The 24,337-nt window shown below is 36.4% G+C and overlaps 1 protein-coding gene and 1 long non-coding RNA gene across 2 annotated transcripts in view; one reads left to right on the forward strand and one right to left on the reverse strand.

Moving 5' to 3' along the window:
• Positions 1 to 24,337, forward strand: part of LOC127869571 (protocadherin Fat 4-like) — a 141,189-nt gene that overhangs the window by 46,633 nt on the left and 70,219 nt on the right. The gene's annotated exons all lie outside the window — the stretch shown is intronic.
• LOC127878021 (uncharacterized) lies at positions 11,402 to 22,478 on the reverse strand. Its single transcript, XR_008048711.1, has 2 exons — positions 18,214 to 22,478; positions 11,402 to 14,686 (listed from the first exon to the last, which is right to left on the reverse strand). It is a non-coding gene; the product is annotated as an uncharacterized LOC127878021 (long non-coding RNA).

Raw genomic sequence — 24,337 nt, forward strand, 5'->3', positions numbered from 1 at the left:
TATGTTGATGACCAACGTACTGTAAAGTTGTATTACTTCTAATTACATAATAACATTTACATGAGTCGATGTTTTAGTAGCAAAACAAGGAACCAAACAAGTTAGAGCTCGCATTTATTCTGATGGTTTATAATCAAATTTTAAGGCCTTCGTAATTTGTATATAACTACTACTGTTTAAGCAGATTATCAATATTGTGAATTCATTACATGGTATGTATGTAAATGGTAATATATACAGTGTAACTGATACATTTGCTATATATATTATATGTTATTATTATATATTTTGGTATATATATTTTTGATATACAGTACCCTTGTTAAATTTGTAAACATTTTGACTATTTCAGCTTCGCCGACGAACTTTGATTTAGCAGAGAACACTGCAGTTGGTACGAGCATCTACAAAATGACGGCAACAGACTCAGATAAGGGCGGCCACGGTGATATTCGCTATTATATTCGGAATGGCAACACCGGCGTCGCATTTTCCATCAACCCCTTTACAGGGAACATCTACGTCGCCAACGTATTGGATTTCGACGTCGCTCCAACATCATACACGTTGAGGCTGGAGGCTGAGGATACGGCATCTACTCAAACTGACACGAGAACGGGAACGGTGACTTTGATAATCGTGTTGACTGATTCAAACGACCACACGCCCTTGTTTACCCAAGATTTGTATACGACAACACTAGACGAAAACGTTGCTAATCCGACGTCTGTTCTGACCGTCCTTGCATCCGATGATGACACCGGAAGCAACGGCGCTATCACATATTCTGTTGTTGGTGGAACGGGATCGATCTTGTTTTCAGTTCATGCAACTACTGGTGTTATAAGCACTCAGGCAACCATCGATTATGAGGCAAACATCGAATACGACCTGATTGTGAAAGCTGTAGATGGCGGAACTGCGCCTCTTTCCGCCACATGTTTCGTCAGGATCGCAATAAACGACTTGAATGACAACTCTCCGAAGTTTCCCGCTGCACATATAACAGTTGAGATAACTGAGTCCACGCCAATCGGAACTAGTGTAGTTACAGCCGTCGCCACAGACGTTGACTCGCTTACAAATAATAACAATGTTGTTGTTTATTCGATAAATCCTTCATCATCAAAGTTTATAGTTAACCCATCTACCGGAGTCATAACAACAAATGATGCATTAGACAGGGAGTCCCAAGCGAGGTAAATTTATAATTATATTTAATATCCGAATACCATTCAACTTCAAGACTGGATATGTAAGAGTGGACATGTAATATAAGTCGACCACTTCAAAGTGATTATATGTGTTATAATGGGCCCTACCTTAAGTGTTACATAAGTGTGTTCATGCAGTTATATGCCGGTCACGTTATAGTATGCTTTCGACTTTAACATATCAGGTAACTGAAATAATATGTACTTACCGTATTGTCAATATTATCTCATCAATCTTGGCCTGTAGCCCCGTCTGGGGCCGACTTGCTTCTTTCAGTAGCCCCATCTGGAGCCGATCTGCTTTTTTCAGTAGCCCCGTCTGGGGCCGACCTGCTTCTTTTAGTAGCCCCATCTGGGGCCGACCTGCTTCTTTCAGGCGTCTCAGTTCTGGGCGAGTCGCTCCAACTGCCACAAACGCGTTGCATCAATGTCTCGGTACATGGCGTTTCTAGAACGTCCTCTCTTCCTCTTCCAGGACAGAAATTGCATTTATACTACTGAATGCAGGCTTGTGAAGGCCGTGGCCTTCCCGTCGCCAAGGTCTCTGAAGATCGTTTTATTCAACGGGATGCTTTTTTGTTCTTCTCCACAATTCTTCGTCGGTGATATTGTTTTGTCAGCGGATCTTCCTTAGATGGGTGTTGTTGAAGACCTCGATTGACGTTGCTGTTCTTTACGGCGGTGAAAGTGGTTCTCTTGGTACCTGCTCAATATATGAGTTTTATCTTCACGACGGTATTGAATGAAGGGCTTGATCTTTGTGGTGACTCCATTTACGCTGGATCACCTGTTCTTCAGCTGATTGAAGGCTGATCATGCTTTACCGATTCCTATGCGGCCGAGAAACGTGAACCTCTCCACCTCCTCACGCGCCGTGCCATAGACTTCTTTAATGATGTGTCGTTGGCTGCGTTGGTTTTGAATACATTGCACTTCCCTCTTTCGATCGTGAGGCCCCGTCTAGCTGAGTAGGTCGCTCCCGTGTCATTTCCTGCATCTGTTGCTGGGAAGAGCAATTTATTCGGAAAAGGCAAGGTCGTCAAATTTTCTCCAGAGTGTCGACTGGATTCTGTTTCGCTTCTAGGCCGCCGCGGTCCCTATTTCCCAGTCTATGGTCAGCAGGAACAGGAACGGCGAGAATAAGCGGCATTGCCTCACTCCCTGATGATAGTTGTGATCTTTTCTGGCAATCCATAGTGTCTTAGTAGTCTCCATAGGGACTGCCGGTCAACCCTGTCAAACGCCGTCTTAGAGTCGATGATGTTTACGTACAGGGACGAAAGTCCACTCCAAGGATTGTACCAGAATGATGCAAATTGTTTCGATCTGATCCGTGCACGATCTCTATTTTTGACTGGTTGGTCGAGTAGATAGGTCTAATGCGTCTATCATTCGGTTAAGCAGGATTCGATTAAACACTTTTCTGTGATGGACAACTGTGTTATTCCTCGATAGTTGGATCAAGAAATAAGGTTCTCGATCCACCTCTTGTTCTACCCTTCGGCGTAGCGATGTTGTAACGCTAGCGTTGGCTTGACTCCCCTGTCCAACTTTTCTTCAGGTTCAGTTCTAATCGGGCGACATGAAATAAAACGTCTGCTCCTCGCTTGACGCGTACATTTCAAAAAGATTAACGAAAAGTCCTCACACAGCTCTGGTTCTCTGTTGACATTTCTGATTAAACGCAAGTTGCATTGTGCATACTTCTGTGGTGAAGTACGCCTAGCCCTTGAGTTTTTGCCCTGTCCCGTACATGGTTTGAACATTCCACGTACAGATAGTGGTCCTAGTGGAGATGATTTTATTTGGCTTCCCGTTGTCTCTGGCTTTCACCGCCAGGTGTTATGCGCCCTCCAACTGGAAATTCATGTTTTCCCATATCCGCGATGTTTTTGTTACGGAAAGATTGTACATTAAGGATGGCACACTTAACATGTGGTTCGCGATTATTCTGTATCGTTAATGAATAACAACCTTCTAGTATGTTTCTTTTCTGTCTTTCCTGTACCCACCACTCAAAGGGTTACACATTTTTCTCTGATGATTTTAAGTATTAAATGTGTTGGTCAAGTTTCACAACACACACACACACACACAAAATGATACATTTAATATAAGTAAGGAAACGTGTGAATTTGTCTACACCAAACCGTTTCTTCATACATATGAAATTTAACATTAGTATTGCCCTTGGCACACATTAAGCAACACTTATTATTTATATTTATATTTACACTCTTGCGTGCTATGTTTCAGTCACACAGTTATTGTGTATGCAACCGACCAGGGAACGTCTCCACAACAGAACTCTGCCAGTATTACGTACACTATAAGCCTCACAGACGAAAATGATAGCGACCCCGTGATCCAGAACGCGCCCCTCGACAAGACCATTTCAGAAGACACGTCCCTAAACACTGTAGTGTTCACAGTGAACGCCAATGACAACGATTTTGACCGGAACGCTGCATTGACCTACTCGATTTTAAACGGTAATACAGACTCTGACTTTGGAATCGACCCCTCGTCAGGATTGATCTGGGTGGTCAATACCCTCGACAGGGAAAGGACATCAGCGTATCATATGACATTGAAAATTGAAGACAATGGTTTGACCCCTAGATCCGCTACCATAACGGCCACCGTGACAATCAGTGATATTAACGATAAACTTCCAATATTCCAGTCAACGCCTTACACGTTTACAGTCTCGGAACATGTTCCGGCGAGTACGCTTATCGATCGCGTTACGGCAACCGACGCTGATATTAATCTTAACGGAGCGGTTACGTTCGAAGTGGCCTACTTCATAACCGGCGACAGCAACCATATCACACTGGACGCTTCTAGCGGTGCCTTAACCACTGCAACAACTCTGGACCGGGAGGCCATGGACTTGTACGTGCTTGTGATCAGGGCAAAGGACGGCGGTGCAGGTCCGCTAACAGCTACCGCGACCGTTTCCATCAGAGTTCTGGACTATAATGACAATGCACCAACGTTCAGTTCAGCGCTCTACGTGGGTACAGTCACTGAAAATACTGTCGCCGGAACGAGCATTCTCACCGTTGTTATTGATGATCTGGACATTGACAATAATGATGGCATAACGCTCTCCATCAGTGATACAAACGCCGATATGTACATCGCGGCTGATTCAACAACATATGTACTCTCTGTGAAAACGCCGATAGATCGCGAGGTGTTCACTCAGTTCGAGTTTGTTCTGACGGCCACAGACGCAGGAACGCCGGCATTGACAGCGACTACTACAGTTCGCATCACTGTTCTCGACGTAAACGATAACGAACCGCTGTTCTCGCCTACATTCTACAGCAGCGAGATCGCCTACAATGACGACTGCCAGGTCACGATTACGACTCTGACGGCAAACGACGCCGACGAAAGTGTTAACGCAGACTTAACGTTTGCTTTTACGCAGAATGACAATCCGGAATTGTTCTCTTTGAATACCAATACAGGTAGTAAACATTTATTTATACTTGCTTTTTTAAATTTTAATTCATTGGCTATAATTATTCACGAGACGATTGAAACTTAACACGACAATAACACAGCATCCAATGTAAAATTGCATTCGCTTAAGAGGATCAATTCAATTACAATGACGTTTGAAAGTTCGAAAATTTCTTCGGATATATTTCGTAGTTTTCATTGAGTCATCCGGTCATCGGTATTGTCGTAATCTTTGCAGGCGCTATATCACTTATAGCAACAGCTTCAGAAAACGAAAAATACAAAGTATTCACAGCCGCTACTGACGCCGGATCGCCAACAAAAACCTCCACCACTGGAGCGACAGTACGTATCGATACGTACAATCCGAATACTGTCGTCCTGAACTACTACATGTCGATCCCGAAGGTGAGCTTCCTAACGATGAAAACGACATTCTTAGCACAATTAACGACGGTCTTCAGGCAGACGCAAGCGACATCACAGGCGAAAATATGGTGCGTCGCCGAGGAAACGTCGACGTAAGTTTTGCTCGCATGAAACCAAATTTGAATTCGGTTAGTTTTTTTTTCTTTCGATTAATTTGTTCATCAGCTCCGTAAACATAAAAAACACATGAAAATAAAAGAAAACAGAGAAGCATAATAATGTATCTTAAATAAGCTAAGTATTACGCTGAATGTTGTCAATTTAAATTACATAAAAAAGATTAACGTTAGTCAACTAACTAGTCTGTTCATGGCTTGAGCATCCATGCCCTTGCCTCGATTTCTTGAGTATTCACTGGTCTGTTTTTATAGAATTATATTGAGCTCATTTCAAAATTGAAAAGGAATTGAAACAATACATCAAATTGAAAATATACCAGATTTGAATGGAAATTGTGTTGGAAATAAAGCAGAATTATTTTATTCTAAAACATTAAATTATTAATATTTACATGACTTCATGAATGCAACTTAAGCCAGTTATTATTAAATCTGAACTTTCTAAAAACAGAGACCTGACGTTATGACAAAAAAAAACAAGAAAACATGGCAGCATTTTTCGCTTTCTTACCACCTAATCTTCTGTCCTAGGTTGTGTATCGTCCGCGTTTACGTCATAAAAGACGACACCGCGGACACGCTGGCGGAGATCGATAACGCTAAAAAATTCCTGACTACAGACGAGGCGTACGCTATCGCCGCAAAGGACACCATTGGAACGCCGGCAGATGACATTACAGGCAAACTGTTTTTTTGCAAGCAAAATACAGCAAACAATTTCGTCTCTGTTGCTAAACTTTGTTTTGTTTTGTACATATCTTAAAAAATATATCGACCGATAAAACAACGCTGACACATAACATTCTTTTATAAAAACAGGGTCTGGCTGGACGGCATTCTCAATCACGAAGGTTGAGAAGTACTATGATCCCGATCCCGATTCACCGACGCCTTGGATTGACACCACCGCCGGCATAGTCACCGTTGCCGTCGTCAGCGGCTTCCTATTCCTGCTCATTTGCACCATCATCGGCGTCGTACTATACAAGCTCCGTCAGCGGAAAACGTAAAGGATCTTTTGCGAATAAACTTATTTAAAATTCATATTATTTAAACATATACTCCTTATTTTAAGTACTCTTTCCTATATGTATATTAATACCGATCCCGCTTGAAAATGTACATCAAATAACTGTTTTTTAACCCGTTTATCAAACAAACAATCACTATTTTCACACGATTTTTTTTATATATCTGTAAATTGAATAGTATATTTCTCAATGATTTCGTCCATTGTGTATTGCCTCTCATAGTATTGGCGTAAATATTTTTCACAGCGGTGTCCTAATGTAAATGGCTTTTAAATTATGATAAATATTTCTATAACCAAAAAGTTAATAAGTGAACGCCTTTAAATAGTTTTTCCCTCATTGTTGAGACTTTCTTTGTAAATTTAACTCATGGAATATGCATTTTGAAATGTTGTCGAAACTTAACAGTCATGTAATTGCTTAATATTAAGATGCTGTCTAAAATATGTAGTCTTGTAGCTGCTAAAAAATGAATTAAACATATATTCTTGCAGTTGTTCAAAACATAAACGTTGTGTTAACTATAATAAAACGCGGTCAACGAAATAAATCATGCGGCGATTACGTCATTTTCGAGAAAAAATGGACATTAAAATAGCTGTTTGATTTGATTCAATTATTTTCTCTTTAGTTCAACATGAATGTAAATAAAATGCAGCTGTTTCGATAATAAATATCAAAACTTCCGAACGCAATCTCATCGGTTCTTGAGTAGTGTGAAATAAATGTTACTAATGTGTAACCGTTTACTAGGATAATGTTCCTAAAGTTGCTGATATCGTTCGTCTCCAAACTGTGTAAACAATTGTGTTTAGATATCAAAAATATAATTGATTTTTCCGTTAAAATACAACAAAAACTGTAGCATTGGACTCGAGATAAGTATAAACGATAAAGCAGTTTTCTTTGTATAGTGTTTATTGACAGAGAACGTATGTTTTTTTATAATTAACTTTGAAATGCCTTTTACACATCAAATTAGTTTTATTTTCTTAAATCAACAATAATTTAACAACACAAAATGCATTATTATTTTTCTTCTCACAAACTTTTCCACGTTATAATCATCTTGTAACAATAAAAATAAAGAAGACGCGCCAAAGTATGAGTATGCTGATGTTTAAATATATTTTATATGACCTATTTTAACTTAGAACGTAATTTATTAAATACCCATTATAGCAATGTATAAGATAAAAGTCAATATGCACTTGTCTACATAAATAAAAAATAGCACATAAGCCTTTGATATTTAAAACAAAATCACATTAACGCTTATGTTTATGGCTGAATACTATTTTTTAAGTTTAATTGTATAGTTGAAAAAATGAAAGCAAGCATAGTACTTATTGTCAGGTTTATGGTAGCAGACCTTACCCAATAAGACCGAATACAATTGATACAATTGTGCTTACAAGCAATATTGTCATCAACTGTTATTCCATTTAAACGCATTTGTTTTAATAGAAGCTAGTGCAAATGCAGGTATTTCATACTAACTACATATTAAATATTACATTTAACATGAAGCTGCATAATCTTATATGTATTATCCTCCAGCAATAAAACTATTCATGCATCCATATTAACTGAGTTTTTAATAACAAACTTGATACAAATTCATTGAAAGTTGCCAATGATATAAAACTTATTGACTGAACACTTAAGAAGAAGATACATTAACCACATGCACAGTGTTGTTGCTTTGGAAACCATTTTCAAGTATTATAATCTTTTGTTTATGAGCTGTAGTGTACCTTTTACTATAACTGGTTACTTATAAGTGTATTGTCCTAAAGGAACACTTGCGTTCTGTAACAATACCGAATAACGTATACATATATATGTTATCATGGTAACCGGTTTTGATACATTTTTAAACAATGTAGAAAAAGAAAAAGGTTATCATTGTTAAGATTGTGGTTCGTCTGAGATACAAATGTTGTTATTTGATATTGTTTCTACATGAATATAAACAAATTATGATAATTTTCATACCCGTAGCCAGGGGGGGGGGGGGGGGGGGATGCGTTTGGTGCGTTTGCACCCAATGTTTTTTGACGATTAAACAAAAATTGTACTTCAAGTTGCACCCAACTTATTTGACGCAAAAAAGGTTATTGAACCTTTTCAGGAACCCAGTGAGTCTTCGTATTTAAGCGTTACAATAATGTTGTATTCAATATGCAACCGACATGTCACCACATAACTAATTTCTCGATGAAGCTATTTCCAAGATACTATAAATAAATAAATAGATATGCGTTTTCTGTACAATGCAAAATTATAAACCTGGCACTCTAATCCGTATAAAATCGATACTTATTTATAGATATTTGATACTAAATGATTGTTTTGTAACTGTTGTCATTAATGTCTGTTAAAGCTATAACTGTAATAGATAGCATAACATAAAGATGAAGCCTACGTAACGTGGGTTGAAATCCGAGTCTAATAGCCTTTTTCGACAATGATATCTATGGCTGGAAAAAACAATTTGATTAACTTGAATAAATAATCTTATAAAAAAGAAAATACATTGTAGATGATTATTTACGGAATGTTATGCCAGCTTTCGAGAATGACTGAAATCAAAGGAAACCCTGTCGACTATTGCCGAAGACTAATGAGTTACAGGTTAATAATTTTGCATTATTCCACGATTTATTACAATTAATTTACACATTGTGCACAGCACTTTCGACAGACTGCGTTGTATTTTTGTTATATCCCGTAAAGCCATTTTCGGATCCCCTAAAGGGGTTTCCAGCAAAATATATCAGCTATGCCCAAGACAGAATATTTTTTTTTTGTTGAATGACAATAAAACAAATCATTTCTACAAAGCAATGTAGCTTTTTGAAGTTTACCAACACTTAATGGCATCTGTTCTGCTCCACATACAGAACTTTTTACAATGGTACAGTTATGTCAAACTTGACACTGGGAAATATGTCCTACTCTTAAACAGTTGTTATAATGAATTTTAAACGTTATAACATATGATCAAGTGGACGTTAACGTTAAATGTTCATTAACTGTGACGGATCTTGAGCATTATTGGCAAATAATAACATCTTATTTTTCAACGTCCTGGTATACATTGTTAAGGACTTAAAGAGCATTATTTTGTTAAACTAGTTTTTACAAATTAGTTATATTTTTTTATAAACGAATTTCAGAAACATATAACAATTAAGGCTTTATAAAGACCCTATAGCCACAAATAACTGATAGGTCAAGTAGTGTGTGGTTATAGGGTCTTTATAAAGCCTTAATTGTTATATGTTTCTGAAAATTCGTTTAAAAAAAAACTTATTTGTTAAAACTAATTTAACAAAAAAAAGTTACCAGTTATAATATTTTGATTTCTGTTAAGTATTGATGTGTCTGTTGTACAATACACTATGAGCACGTTTAGAGCAATGTTAGACCTCTGGTACTATCCTTATGGTAGCAAACAAACAATTGTTTTTGAAAAAGTCAACTATTTCCATTTAATTTGCTCGATTTATGAATGGCAGAAGTTTGGAATGGTAAAACACACACATTTTATCAAGATTCCAATGAATAATGATATTTTATATCGTTCTTATTGCTGATTTGACATTCTATAAATGTGTTGTTGCATATGTGTTCGCGCATTCTAGTGTCGGGTTAAACACCGTATAAAATAATGTATTTCCGTGAGTGATCGAATAAGGTGGTTATTGAAAAACGGTAGTGGGGAATAAATGTATGTTATATCATATTCATGTCTACTGAGTGTGGTCCATTAAAGTGAAATTTCATATAAGAATGCTCTATGACTTCAGTCTCTAAATACAGATAAAAGTCACCAGAATACAGGAGTTAAGGTTTCATTTTCAAAATTTTCTAGGGATAGAACCCCGAAACCCTCAAGTTGCAGGAGGGGGACATTCCATCCCGCACATACCCCCTTCAACACTTCGTTGCTCAATATAATCGTTGATGGGAAAGATCGCACCCCCTTTTCAAAACCCTGGCTACGGGCCTGATTTTGCTCATACATTTTCAAAAATATAGCCTTTTTCATAATGTAATTATAGCACTGTTTGGCAAAATCTCAGAAAATAAAAATAACAAGAGCATGTTCTTTTTATCTAGTATTTCTTAAAAAAATATATAATTAAAGTTTTAATATACAAGCGATAAACTTGTGTTTTCTTTTATACTTTTGACTGAATAAAATTAAGTTATCATCAAAGTAAAACGCATTTTTTCTGTTTTATTGCTCGTTATGTTCTTTTCGAAATGGAACACTTTAATTTCAAAATTAAGGCATTTGAGAGAGTACACTTATTCGCGGCTGAAGAAAAAAAAAGCCTCACGCAGTATCCCAGGTAAAAAGTGCATGCCAACATTGCCTATAGGTCATAGGTCTTAATAATAGTATTTCAAGCACGTCAACAATTTGAATGACATTAACAAGTACCTAAAAGCTAAATTTTATGTTTAGGTTCATTAGGTATTGAATAAAAGTTCTTACTGGTTAGTTTTGCATTTTGATAATTTCAGGGCAAATCTGAAGCATGCAGACGACATTAAAAGACACGAAAACCTGAATGCAAAGCAGAAATTCAAGCCCAAACGTAAGGGTTGCCTTTGGTTTGTTGTTTAATTCTCATAGCAAGTACGAGACAATACCACAGACTTGTAGTTATGCACAACATTCGATTTCTATTAAACAAACTATTCACTAACAGATATAGATCAAAACTCAAGTGTCAACCATTACAGAATCGTGGAATCACGGATTAACATGCATTGTCTAAAAGCAATTTAAAATAGTATTTTGTATAATCGGAATATTGTCAATTTGGTAAAATGAAGGTGGATTCAATTGCTATATGGTTCTTAAAAGCAAAAACCGTGTCCTATTCAGCCACAGAAGGTATAATCAAGCCTTATGACAAGAATCATCCGCCACCCGCAGTTGTCGCACTTCCGCTGCCAAAAGTGGTATGTTTTTCTTCATTTCCTCAAGCTCTCGGTTTTTCTGTACGGAATGTTTTTTTGTGAATGATTATAGTAACAAGTATTTTTTATATAAATTGTGCAATTGTTCGTGTACATTCTATTTAAATAATACACTGTTTTCACACACCAGTAAGCGTTGGACTTTTTATTCCAAAACTAAGTTGGTGTCATGTTAATTGTGGGATCATTTCAACTGCACATTTGACTTTCTTTTTTTTTCAATTCAAAAGCCCAAAAATCCGGCACCTCAACCACCTAAGAATCCGGACCCAGTGCCGAGAACCGAATCTTTGGACGAAAAGAAGACCGGAAATTCCCACAATCGCGTAAGCCCAACGAATCGCTCAACAAAACCCAAATCGACTAACACCATCGACTCATCTCAGACTAGAAACACATCGAATGCTGGATTCCCACCGAATACGTCTCCGCCGGATACAGATTACGTCATAGTGAATCGCGTGTTTGACGGACGTGCCATAGATCCAGGTATTAAATACAACATGGCTATATATTGGTATATATATAACACAAACATGAAATTCAGATATTCCGGACTTCGCAAATGCTTACATATCGATTTATATCGTACCTTACAGTATGTTCCCTTTCATGTAGAATTGTTCCTATATATGTACTTTATGGCGCTGAACGTTTTCGTTTCACTTGTTTATGACAGGTTGTGCCGAGTTAGACCACACCATAGTATACGTTACGTGGAAGCATTGTCTCTCTTGAGACAACATGGTCTTATACAAGAGCGTTATATGTCCGTAAATGAGTAAACACTATGACACTATATTTTATGACGGTTTCTGTTTCATTGCTGTCTGTATAAACGCTTCCGGTTGAGAGTGCTTTATACATTCACGTAATTAAAACGGGGTTTACAGTTTGGCTTGGTACATGTAGATGAATGTACATTATTAACACATTTCTCTTTTTGGCTTACAGTGACGGGTCGGGTGTACGAGTACAACACGCAGACGAACGAACGCCGATGGGTAAGCACGCCGGACGGCCAACAGGTCACCTCAGGTGTATAGAAAATTGCCTGAAAGGAGAAAGAGATGTAAAGAAAATACATAGCAGATAACAAAGGAGTCAGTTTTTCGTCGTGATGAAGAGACTGAAATAAATCGGTTTAATATGTGTTTTTTTAAATAAACTTTCTAATCGTATGGTGACTACTACTATTATTATAAATTCTGCTCTGCCTAATTAGATTTTACAAACACAATTATTAAATCTATATTTCAGTATCAGTATGTTATTTATATTCGAACTATTTTTCGACTCATCGAACTCTTTTCGACCCTTCAAGGTATGGCTGTCAAACTTTAAAAGTTTTTTTGTTTGAATTATTGTCGTATTTCAATGTAACTACGGCTCAGTTTTATAAGGGATTCGCAACGACATATTGTGCGCAAAAGAAGTCCACACGATAAGCTCTGTAAACTGTCATGGATATGTTTAAGTTTTTTATTTGGTAACATACTTATGGTCTTCAAATTTCGAAACTATTTATTAACTGTTAATTTCAATAGTATACTACTTTTTTCAATAATAATAAATAACACACATTTAAAATTCATTTTTCCTTTCTTCTTTCATATTTATCTAAACTTTATAACTATATTTTCACATGTCCGAAATCATACCAATACGAAACTACTTATATAATTAAAGTGGCATATTTGTGGCAACGATGATATTGATGTATATTTGGTAACGAACGGTGTATTCACGCTAGTAACATAACTCATAACCTGCCCATGTGCTTTTTTATATAGATTTTGATAATATTTTAACACACTTAATCTTTGTTAGTTTTATGTTAATAAAAGCAAAAATTTACACAAAAGCGACGCATTTCAAGTATTGAAAAAAGGTGGTCTGTTTTCACTTTAATAAGCATTCACACGAATCAAACTGCCGTACGGCTTTGTTGTGTACTTATTTTAGTTTAAACGTTGTTATAATTATAAATTGTTGATGTAAATAATCTTAGTTATATTTCATGTTGGTTTTATTGGTTGTGTATATATATGTGTTTTCTTGTGATTTGTCGCTTTACAGTTGTGATAACGTTATTAATTTAGCGATTTTGTATACACGGACTCCTTCTACTCGACGTTTTGTCATGATTGGCACACTATTATTAACTTTCTACTCTTACCGATGTTTTTTTGTATTTCATGTTTCCTATGTGTTTCTACTTAAGATATATATTGTACTTATCGCTTCGTTAAAATCAATACACATTCAGTACCGTCTATCCCAGTCGATGCGTCGTGACTCGTTAATTCCAATTATGTTTTATATTCCATTACATTTTATGACAAACATAAATTATTTATCATCTAATCCATTTAGAATAAAAACAAACACATTTGTTTATGTGTCATGACAAGCAGGGTATTTTATTTCTTGAAACACACGCACGGAGTGGGTGTTTGTATCTGACAGGGATTTCTACACATAAATGCAAGAAAAAAAATCTTCTGACGATCGTATGTGTTCAACAGATATCGACCCCAATGGCACCGCTCAGTTGAAGAGTCTCGAGACGTCAGTAAACGTTGCGACATCCTTCTCATATATTTAAGAACTGAAACGATACTAAATCCATTCTGTAGAACAAGTCGTTATACGTATCATTAAACATGCTCATGCGTTACATGTGAATAATTGAAAATAATTAATACCCATCAGACGTCAAGCCTAAACTCAAAATCATACAATTGCACAATTTAACTACACAACTAAAAATCACAAGCCCAACCAAGGACGCCACGGCCCTAACAACCGCCCGTCCGCCGCCGATGCCCAAAGCGCACCGAGGACGCCCCCTATGCCCATCCACAACGCCTATTTGCGAAAAGTACATAATGTGAAGCATTAGTTTTGATAAAAGCAGCTGCGATAATTACAAGATTTATTCATTACCATCAATTAAGAGAAGTGCACATGACTTCACGTACACCCCAAACAATAATAGGTGGTAACGAACGATTCAGGTGTAACCGCGAGCGGGATACGCAACCCTACTGCTCATTTTTCATTTTTCTTTTAATGGCAGGGGGACGTATGAGGACCCATGGCTCAAGACCAGTGTCTAGGTGCCTTCATCACCTCCTGAAACCTCTAATTTTAGAGAAATCTACAAATAATCAGCTGTTACTATATCGTAAACGTTAAGTATTCTTTTTAGAAAACTATGTAAATCCCATGGTAAAATGTCCGGAACCAATGTCCCTTTTCCATCTCAAGTCAGTCATCCGTCTGCTCTCATAAAACTCACTGAAACACATAAAACATAATATTAACATCAACACACAAACAGAGCATAAATAAATAAAACGATTTAAATCAAGTCTTCGCTCTACCCTGCTTGCCTGTCGAATGACTAAACCTACAAATCTGTGTACGAGGAAATCTTGATTTCCGCACCATTGGACATATATCACCTTCAAAAACCTGTATAACCAGTTTATTCATTCACACAACGATAATAAATACATTTATGTTTTATATTACATTACATTTTATGACAAACATTAATTATTAATCATCTAACCATTTAGAATAAAAACAAACACATTTGTTTAGGTGTCATGACAAGCAGGGTATTTTATCGACAGAAAAAGAACGGGGCAAAAAAACAACAACGCACAACTAACAACATACAACACCAAGTACCATATATATTTACAAATCCAAACGAGAAGAAACAATTGTTTGTGTTTCATCCGAATCTCTCACGCAGCGATTCTAAGCGCCAACAGTCTTCCACTGCCCATGTTTTTTTAACACTATCAGATACACCGCTATTTGCAACAGCAGTTGCTTCCCCTGACCGAAATGAATGCAACCCGTGAACATTAGGTTTAAGTCAAATTTCACGAAAGATGTGGTGCAAAATATCTAATTGTCTACTGTAACTCATCTGCTTTGAGCCAACTAAAATGTATTTATTCATTTTCTTACAATCTGTTATGTTTCTAAACGAAACATATATTGCAATATCTAGAATAGTTTCTACCAAGATACATTTTTTTCAAGTAGAAGACAGGGCATAAAACTGCATTTGTTTTAAAAAATGTCAAAACCTGTTCACCCTTGCACAATTGAACCATTTTAATATTGAAAATAATAATTATAGCACAATCCTCAAAAAATCTTGTATCGCATCCTTTCAATTCAAAGTCCCCAAACCGCCAAACCCTAAAAAAACGCACCAAACACACCGTTACAAATCTCAAGTCAAAGAATCAAAGACTCTACACATCCGCTTTAGTCACTAAGCACCTCCGAACCAGCGGCCCAGAATTGGCCCTTTTCAATCCATCATCAGACAAGGGACAAAATTGTCACAAAACCAGGTTTTCATAAGCTCATTTATGGCCATGTTTGACCTTTGAACTCAAAGTGTGACCTTGACCTTGGAGATATCGACGTAATTATTTCGCGCGACACACCGTCCAATGATGGTGAACAAATGTGATTTTAAAATCTGACAATGAACGACATAGTTATGGCCCGGACAAGCTTGTTCCGCCCGCCCGCCAGCCCGCCAGCCAGCCAGCCAGCCCGCCCGCATTCGCCAATCTAATAACCAGTTTTTTCCTTCGGAAAACCTGGTTAAAAACACAACCAGACCAGAATAACAACGACCACACGATCCCACAACCCCATGAGCCCACGAAATGCCACACACAATCGCGTCTACCCCAGAGGCAGACAGACACGAAACACACACACCAATATTTTAAATTGACTTTCTGTAACAAAACCGTTTCCCTTGCTTTCTTTTTTGCAAGTATTTTCCAACTTGAAATAAATATTACCCTCGCTATCTTTTTTGCAAGTATTATACTTTAAAAACTATTATTTTTAACCCTTGCTTTCTTTTTTGCAAGTACTGTTTTTGCTTTCTTTTTTGCAAATATTCCATTCCTCGTGTACTGTATACGACTTCGTAAGCACCAGGTGCAAACGGACATACACCAACTTGGTTTCTATACATACTTAATGGCTATACAAAAACAACATCCATTGAATCATTTCTACACATATAAACACGTGAAAAATCCCAACTATACCATAAGTATAGCAAAACAGTCAAACCATTCATATCACCGATTCACATATAAACGACATATAGTAGTTAAATTCGAATAGCAAGAACATTTCTTGAAAAAGGTCTTGAACTGAAACAGAGTGGTTATTACTCATACAAATAGTTTGCCCTTTGTCAAACACAATAATATCCTTCTCAAAGTGCATTTGTACATTACCAGCCTCAAATAAGAATGGCCAAAATGCTGCACTAGGCCATCTGTGTACCACCAAAACGCCATATGCGTTGCATTCTAGAAAGTGCAAAATTGTTTTTCCTACGAGATAAATAGGGGCATCAACCAATTCAAATCGGCACCCCAAAACTGTGTAAAGCAATCTGCTTCCGTTTCAAAATCAAAGAATTTTGAATTATATCTTTAAGTATTTCTGTTTTTAAAAGTAGCCAAGCGATCAATCAAAAACGAACGGACCCGAGCTACCATTTAGTACTCAAAGAAGTCTCGTGAGATTTACCATTCATCTGTATTGCTCATTTTACTTATACTGTCGGCAATGGAGTTTAATTCTCTTGGAACCCATTGTATTTCTAGTCCTATATTCATCTTCAAACACATACTAAAAATGCTTAGTGTCAGAAAAATTCTTAACAGCCCCCCCCCCCCCCTTAAAAAATTTCCATAGGCACGTAAAACTAGAACTACTCGAACGACTCCATTAATTATTCTATAAGTAGAACTTGTATTGCAATCGTCATTTGATCATATATCGTGAAAAATGAAACCCGACATATCAACAATATAAGCCCCACCAGCAAACCCACTCGCATCACTGTAAACTTTTAAAACTTCGACACATGTAGTTTTACTAAAATGTCTTGATTGTATGCCATCTATGCGACCTAACCAAAATATAAATTCGGAAATAAAAAAGCTTTCTGGTTCAAGGGCTATAACTCTATGCAATGACGGTCTAGAAACGATTTCAGAATAAAGATATCTAGTCATTTACCTTGCCAGACTACCTATAACAGGCATCATTGTAACAATTTTCCCCGTACATCTAGCTAAATCCCTTGCCGAAACCATTGGCATGGAAGAAAATACCTTTAAAAGAGTATTTTTAAAATCAGTTATTCTTCTATCGGGAATTTCAAAAGAAAACATTTGGCTATCCCAGATTAGACCTACCCATTCTAGCCTCGGAACTGGTACTTATATTGACTTGTCCTAATTGATCACAAATCCAGCTTCCGGCTTCATTCACGGCTACACTTGATTGACTAACAACATGAGGGATGCCTTTTAATTCTTCTATACAGCCATTATTTTACATATCCTGCACCGACTCGTTAACATCTGCTAATCTATCTGCTTTAAAGCCGATTGGTTATTTCCAGATACACATTTTTCAGGTAATTGTAAGAATGGTAATGTGTAAGCGCCGACAATACAGTCAATTATATCAGGATTGGCACCAATGATTTTCCGAAAAAAAGGACATGCCTCTCTTTAAACTACATTCTACAAGAGAAAAACGTGAGAAATGATACTTTTCTTCACAATGTGCGTATTATAATATGTAAACCAAACACGTCAATCAATTCTCCTCTATCCCCGAGGGCCTACCTTCATTACCGCTACCACGTGGTCGCTACGTGTGTCCATTTACTGTGCCAGCCCTGTCCCCGCAGGCGAAGCGATCTCTCCTCTCATCCTGACTGTCCATATTAATAAATTGCCAACTCCAATACGACACAAAAATAAATCAAATTTCACAATTAAATGCGGTTGAGAAAATAAATGAAACGATTTAAATCAAGTCTTCGCTCTACCCTGCTTGCCTGTCGAATGACTAAACCTACAAATCTGTGCACGAGGAAATCTTGATTTCCGCACCATTGGACATATATCACCTTCAAAAACCTGTTTAGCCAGTTTATTCATTCACACAACGATAATAAATACATGCATTTTGAGTATACGCATCATGACTAGGGGTTCCTTTGCTCACATAAAAAATCTTTCTACAAACATGCATTTTTGAGCGTATTTTACTAATAAATCTCTCTAAAATTAAAATTTAAAATGAGAGACAAAACACGGTTCTGAATATGAAAGTTTGTATATAAAGTACATGTATGTTTAATAATGCTCAGGTCATTCCGTTACAACATATTACATTGTGTATATTTATGATGGCTAGGGTATGCTTTACCTTGGAAAGGCGATGTTTGTTTTGCGTTCATAGTGTTTTTAATTTTCCAACTTAATAAATCAACAAAGCAAGCGCACGTTCGTTAGTGCGTAAGCTTATGTACGATGGTGTTATTGTATTCAATAAAACTGCACAATATTATTTCGTCCTTTCATACCAAGATTTAAATTCACTGTTGTCTTTTTACCGATTTAGAAAAGTGAAATATACATACGTGTGTTTTTACGATGAGATATGATGCTCTTACAGGAGTGTTGTACTTCGTATATGCGTGTACAAATGTGCACTATTTATTGTCGCGTAATATTACTTTGTGCTCAAACATGTCTGTGATAAGAAATAAAACCTATTTGAAATCGTCTTCGCTTATTTACACATGTCAGTTGTCTGATGATATGTTAACTTAATGTTCACTTAATGTATTAGTGCTACCAAACACATTAAATGTCAAGAGCTTGTTTAGTTTTAATTTCAAAGACTTGTTTTGAGTCTTTGCCATGGAATTGGGCAAAGTTGTACTGTAAATATAATTGCAATTATACATTTATTAACTCAACTGTGTTAATGATTAATTGATAATCTTTTCATTATTTAAAAAAAATATCTGAAGAATTTGTACCAAGAAAAATATTTGACCATTTTGTTTCACAATATTTGCTGCAAGTTGACTTTTCTTCTAAGAACACAATGGTGGATATAACTCTGCAATATACCGCATTTATGCAGCCATTTATTGAAATTAGCCAACACAAAGATAAAAAATTAGTCAAACAAGACATATCAAGCTATATAAATTTATATAAACGCATACAATTATAAAGAATTAAATACAGGGCAAAAAGTTGATATTTCAACCATGGCAGTTCGTTTAAAGGAGGAGTTAGTAAACTGCAAGTTAAGTGTTAGTTCAGATTATCATATATTTTCGTGACTTCGTACAACTGCCAACTAAGTTGACAGCATAAGTAAATGTGTATAAATTGTGTTATGAAATTAACATATCCTATACTGAACAATTATAATGTTACATGCTAATCCTCTTAATGAAGTCTATGCTTCTATGCTTCTTCATGATTTATATTTACAGCTCCATGGTGATATCAATTTTAATAGTAGTCATTTGAAGAAACTTGCTTTGAAAAAGAAGATTTTAAAAGATCTATTTATGCTATAGTTGTATATATATATAAATTATATGACCCCTTGATAGTGACCAGTTTTTACTACACGTGCGTTACTTAGAAACATTAGCGCCCAGCGTTTATGTTCACTCAGATGCAATACACAATAATAGTAAGCACAGCTATATTTTAATTTGTTGAAAAATTAACATTATTTAACGTCTTCGCTGAAAACACGATTTGGAATAATAAGTCAACGTGTTCTTATTAACCAATCGCAATAATCAAATGTATATGTAAATAAATATATAAAATCATAATACCATTTTTCAGAATCGACAAATGATGCTGTTTTACTATCTTGGTGTCATTTCGAATGAATACTATACCATTACACCGGTATTACACCGGTATTGAACACAGTGTTATCACAAGTGACTTTAATCTCGAGATGAATAAACCCTAGTGTAATATATAAATTGACCATTACTTTATAGTATAATCTCCTCTGCTTATTAATGAACCTTATTATTTCACTGAAACCTCGAGTTCTATTCGTGACATTTTTATGGTAACATCCTAATTGACAGTTGTAAAAAGTGGTGTAAAAGAACCTTTTCTTTGACCAACACGTTCGGTATAACTGTAAAATAGACTGTGCCATAAAATTGCAAAGAAAAGCTGTGTCTAATATAAACGTAAAAAATGGCGATACAAAGATGGGGAAATACAATAAATGAAGACAACTCGAACAAACTTTGATTGGAAGAATCGCTGCTATAAGAATATTAATATATAAACTTAACATTTCAAACGTCTTTATCTCATTTGGCGACACTACTATCCCGTAAAAAAAAGTTGCGATAAGGCCTAGGTATCAGTAGCTGGTGTCATAACAGCCATAACAGATGATGATTCCGTAGCCATTACAGAAGTAACTTCATTAAAATGGTGCTTAGGGCAATTTTTACGGATGACAACTTTTTGTAGATTCCATGGAAGCATACTGGCTTCTTTAAAGACTTTAACGGCTGCATCCACTATTGCACATTTACCCCATACCACTTTGAATACTCTAGGAAATGTCATCACAAATTCTCTAATTTGCAATGATTTGAAGCTAAGCACAGCTTCATGCCACGCCACCTTTATGATGGCAAATAGACGCACGTTAAATGGTTAAATTAAGTTCGATGAGTGATCTTACAATCAATATAATCAAATCCCGTTTTCTTTACATGTTTTGGACGCGTCTATTGTGACGTGAGTTGAATGTTCATCTTTGAGCAATAACACAGGTTTTCTAACATGCCTTGCTTCCAACTCTGTGATGAAAGCTGCTCTTAACCACGACGAGAACAATCGAGCATCCATTCAACTATTGTCTGACCTACCCATGGCATTTTTTTTACAAATCCCTCTAAAATGTTGTCTGAAAAGCGCTGCCCTGGAAAGATGAGCATAGGCTTTATGTAATGTCCTACAGCACAAGCTGCAGCCATTATGGTCATTTGTGTTTTATCTGAGTTTCCTGAACAGGGGCACTTGTTTCTCCAAGCAACTTTTTTGCTTTTTAATTTTACAAATGGATATGCCAGTTTCGTCCGCATGGTATGACCTACTTAGACCATGCAGTAAGTCGGCAACTCCAACAAAAAAAAAATACTTTATATTTTATAACCTTCGCAAAATAGTACAATATTTAGGCGATTTATTATTTTACTTTGGACAGGAATTATACGATTACGTGCAGACTTTCAAACGCCCTCGCAAACTAAATATGATCAATGTAAGGGCGTAGTAGAGACTTAAGTATAAAGATTAATAGCACTGATATTAACATTTTGATCGGAATGAGGAACCTGTCGAATTTAGGAATGTGTATTATACTCAATGGTTATATACAGACCAGAGCACATTACAATACTATCGAAGCGTATATGTTACACCGTGATGCTTTGATGTCGTAATGGCGTAAAAAATAACTCATCGTGTCGACTAAAACTATTATGGCAAGTCATTTTCACAAGAACATGACGCCAAAAATTACGTTGATTTTGTCGACTTAGATCATGTCAATCAAATATTTTTTTCGGGTAAAGCCGGATACATTTACGTCGAGACTTTAACTTAATGTCGTTATGGCGAGTAAAATGAAGAGGGAAAAAAACTACAATATTATGTCGACATACCATGTTATTTCACAGTAAGTCGATATAAATTAATTCGGCATGACCATATTATTGGGTTGTAACATATACGCTTCCTTACCATACCGTTCTTAGGCACGAAAAAATAAAACCAAAAAACCATCTCATCTTTATTGAAAAAGATATAGAGACATAACCTTATTTTATGGAAACGTATATGGTACAACCTGATGCTGTGATTATGTCAACATTCTATGACGGCATGATATGTAAATGGTGTCATGGTGTAAAAAGATAACTCATCGTGTCGACTAAAACTATGATGGAAAGTCATTTTCACAAGAGCATGACGCCAAAAATTATGTTGATTTGTCGACTTAGATCATGTCGATCAAATATTTTTTCGTGAAAAGCCGTAAACATTTACGTCGAGACTTTACTTAATGTCGTGATGGCGAGTATAAATTTTGGGCACGAAGAAATTATGCCCCCTAAAAATTGGATACGAAAAAAAATGTGGGTGCGAAAATTTTGGGTACGAAAAATGATACAGAAGAAATATGGGTACGAAATAAAATTTGGAACGAAAAAACAATTGGGTACGAAACAAAATTTGGACAGGAAAAAAAAATCGTTACGAAAAAAATGTGGGTACGAAAACAAATTCGTTACGAAAAAAATAGTACGAAAATTTGTGGGTACGATTTTTTTTATTAGGAAAGATGGGGTACTTGTAAGTATACCGGGGTATCCAAAAGTATCATTTGAACATTATTGTACGGTGGAGTATACTTCAAAGTACCCGGGGTACGGGGAACTAGTACCCCTCGGCAAATACCTAGAATACATATAGGTCTTTGCCGTGGGAAACTTGACCCAATCAGCTATACTGATAATTCTCTAATTGGGTACGAAAATTTGTGGGTATGATTTTTTTTATTAGGAAAGATGGGGTTCCTGTAAATATACCGGGGTATCCAAAAGTATCATTTGAAAATTATTGTACGATGGAGTATACTTCAAAGTATCCGGGGTACGGGGAACTAGTACCCGTCGGCAAATACCTAAAATACATATAGGTCTTTGCCGTGGGAAATTTGACCCAATCAGCTATACTGATATTTCTCTAAAGACCACCGGTCAGCAAAAATTAATTATATTACACATCGATAATACATACCTTACTATATATAGTAAAACATTTGTACAGTTTTTCATGCCATTATCACTACTGCGGGGGCATTATAAATTATCGGCCCTCGCGCGAGGGCCAATTATTTATAATCGGTCCTCAGAATGTGAGCGCGTGACGTTCAACTGGAAAAAAAATGGCGTCCACATCCAGTCTTAGCCATAAAAAAGTAAAACATCTAGGTTATTGTTCTAATCACCGAATTTGTGTTATAACCATGTTTATTTTCGTAAAGTTTAATTTGCTTCCATGACGAGTTAAAATTCTGAACACATTTCTTCATCGCAATCCATCTCTTCCATTTTAAAGCACTGAATGTAAGCAGGCAATTCTTTGTGGATAGACATTCTTTGATCGACTGACAAAGGAACGACTTATTCATCAAAGAAATTACCCTTTTAATTCAACATCGAATTCATTCGAACAGTCAAAGAACAATTCACTTACACTTTTCTTAAATTTAATCCATCAATTATTCAACAAAACATCGCTTTATAATAAAGTTTATTCGACATTTTGGGACGATTGAACTTTACCGGTACGCAACACTTAACATCAAACAGCGTACCCTAACCCTAACCCTTAACACCTAACACATAACAACTAACGCAACACCTTATACTCCTGTTTATCCTATATATTTCCTTAGTATCGAGGGCTACCGCTCCCAAACCCCCGCTTTGTCGATAGTGGAAAACAACTGCGTACTGGTAAAGTTCAATCTAGCCGATTGTTGTTGTCATTAAATCCAAAGCGTCTAGCTAGTTTCGTCATTTAAATTACGTCACATGAGATACGTCATAAATTTCGTAATCAATTCAAAGAAAATATAAGTACGGAAAGCTGGTTCTTCATAAATTTTAGTGAAGGACCAAAATAGTATGATTTTATGACTCAAAATCTTGGCCCATCTATAATTTAGTATAAAAGTAAGATATATATTATAGACGTTAATACACGGATGAGCCGGGCCGGGCAGTGATAATCGGCCCCAGGTCGCAAACGGCCCTCGGGCCGTTATGCTCCCTGCGGGCCGATTATCACTGCCCGGCCCGGCTCAGCCGTGTATTATCCTCTAATTACTAGTAATAAGACGGCGTCACAAACAGGTCATTATTCCGTTCCGCAGGGCCAATATAATCATATCGGTCCCGGGCCGAATTTTCTTATTTAAAAGGATTCTATTGCGCGACTTCAACTTAACAACATGGCGGAAAATCAATATTATTTATTCACAATTTTTTTTTTAAATAATTGAACGTAACACAAAATCAAATAATTAAAATATCAATTAAATCTGAAAT

This window comes from Dreissena polymorpha, chromosome 1 (assembly GCF_020536995.1).
Source record: "Dreissena polymorpha isolate Duluth1 chromosome 1, UMN_Dpol_1.0, whole genome shotgun sequence".
Taxonomy (NCBI): domain Eukaryota; kingdom Metazoa; phylum Mollusca; class Bivalvia; order Myida; family Dreissenidae; genus Dreissena; species Dreissena polymorpha.